The sequence below is a fragment of the Sceloporus undulatus genome, chromosome 11, assembly GCF_019175285.1.
Source record: "Sceloporus undulatus isolate JIND9_A2432 ecotype Alabama chromosome 11, SceUnd_v1.1, whole genome shotgun sequence".
In the NCBI taxonomy this organism is placed as follows: Eukaryota; Metazoa; Chordata; class Lepidosauria; order Squamata; family Phrynosomatidae; genus Sceloporus; species Sceloporus undulatus.
Window position 1 is genome coordinate 962,000 of NC_056532.1, and position 2,133 is coordinate 964,132.

General features: G+C 45.2%; 1 protein-coding gene across 4 annotated transcripts in view; it reads right to left on the reverse strand.

The window, feature by feature from the left end:
- LOC121916876 (autism susceptibility gene 2 protein homolog) overlaps positions 1-2,133 on the reverse strand; it is a 386,634-nt gene that overhangs the window by 88,091 nt on the left and 296,410 nt on the right. The window lies entirely within an intron of this gene.

Consider the following 2,133-nt stretch of genomic DNA (forward strand, 5'->3'; position numbering starts at 1 on the left):
TGCTAGTCCATCATCTAAACTGCTAGTCCATCTGCTAGTCCATCATCTAAACTGCTAGTCCATCTGCTAGTCCATCATCTAAACTGCTAGTCCATCTGCTAGTCCATCATCTAAGCTAAGCACCTATGAAAACAGCCAGTATATCTAGCTGGTACCAACTCAGGAATAAACTCTTCTAGAACATGACCACTCAGTCCAAAAGAGACACAAAAATCTATGGATGCCGGCCATGAAAGCCTTCGGCTTCAGATTAATTACTGAATACCTTCTTTGCATTAATCTTCTCCCAAAAGGAAAACAGTCCTGTAATTCGTGAAGATGAAAGAAATGATACAGTAAGAGGACTACAGCCCAGACTAGGTAAAGAATAGCACCCGGAACAATGGATGCAAGATACAGGATAAGAGATTCCACTTCAGCATTAGGAGGAACTCCCTGAGAGTAAGGGCTGTTTGACAGTGGAAGATGTCATCTCAGAGTCTCCTTCTTTGGAGGTCTTTAAGCAGAGGCTGGATGGCCATCTGTCAATGGGGATGCTTTGATTGAGAGTTCCTGCATGGCAGAAGGGGGTTGGACTAGATGGCCCTTCTTGGGGTCTCTTCCAACTCCAGGATTCTATGATTTGCAGTGCTAGTTATGACTGAAGGGAATTGCCGTCCACAGTCTGCACCCCTGCTGCAGAATAAACTAAGAATTTAAGCAACACTGTTAGTCTTGTACACAAGTTTGCGTTCAAATGTATAACCTGAAATTGCATTCTGTGATGGTTAGACTTCTGCTCTTGTCCGTTCCGTCCAAGGTGCAAAAGCATTGCATAACTGTATTTGACATTGAGCTTCGGGCAACACTTATGGGCCTAAATGAACCCCCAAGGCTCCTTCTTTGACCAAATTATCTTTTGATGTTCTTCAGAGATGGAGTCTAGGGCCTGTTCCAGACTGCCAAACTAAAGCTGCTTGTGGTCTCTTTGGAGGTATGCTGTTTAAATGATGCATGCATCCTAAGAATCTGGAAGCTGCACCAAAGCTGTCCTCCAGTGCTTAGGAATGGAGTGTGGCTTTGGCGCGACTCCGGACTCTTAGGACCCATGCACCATTTAAATAGCATACCTCCAAAGAGACCCAAAGCAGCTTTATTTTGGCAGTCTGGAACAGGCCTAGGCTTCAAAAATTGGGACTGTGTCTAATCCTGGGAGGAGGAAAAGATGGGCGCTTAATGCCGGGAAGTGGGGGGGGATTTCACAACTCCTCATTGAAAGATCCAAGTATTTGTTCCACCTGATATACTAAGGCTGTTATACACAACACAACTGGCATTGGAAAAAAGCTTTGCGAGGGAAGTCAGAACATCCTATATTCCATGGATATCAGCGTTAAAGATTTTTTGAGTGCCTATCAAACTGCAGTAAAGACCCAACTCAGGTTGTCTTCATGTTCTGTCACTATGCTTAAGCTGTTCGGCAGATACTAAGCCAATCTGGCGAGGGCTTTGGCCCTCCCCAGCGTTCCTTTGATGTTCCCACTATTATCTTTTTATAGCATAATCACACATTTGGGTCTGTTGCAGATCAAAGGGAAGCTGCGGCTTTTAAGGCTAAGCCTGGACATGGTGCCCACAACTAAATGAATTCATTATATTTAATAATACTCTCCGAGGGATAGAATTGGGGGGGGGGGGAGGAGAATCATATGAAATAATAAACACCAAAGTAAATAGGGGACGATCTTAAAAAGAGCTAAATGTGGAGGCAGGGTGGTGCGGCCTCAAAGGAGTCTCCAGTTCGCCTTGACGGTGAGCTCTGTCACAAAAGGTAGATAATTGGCGGCATCGGACATGCATTTGACAGTGTTCATGGGACGCAATGCCCAGGCTGGTTAGGTCAAAGTTAACTTATACTTAGAAGCATAGAATCATAGAAGCCATTCAGCCTCTGTTTAAAGACCTCCAAGGAAGGAGAACCCACCATAGAATCATAGGCCTGTTCCAGACTGCCAAACTAAAGCTGCTTCAGGTCTCTTTGGAGGTATGCTGTTTAAATGATGCCTGGGTCCTAAGAGTCCGGAGGTTGCGCCAAAGCCACACTCCATTCCTAAGCACTGGAGGGCAGCTTTGGTGCAGCTTCCGGATTCTTAG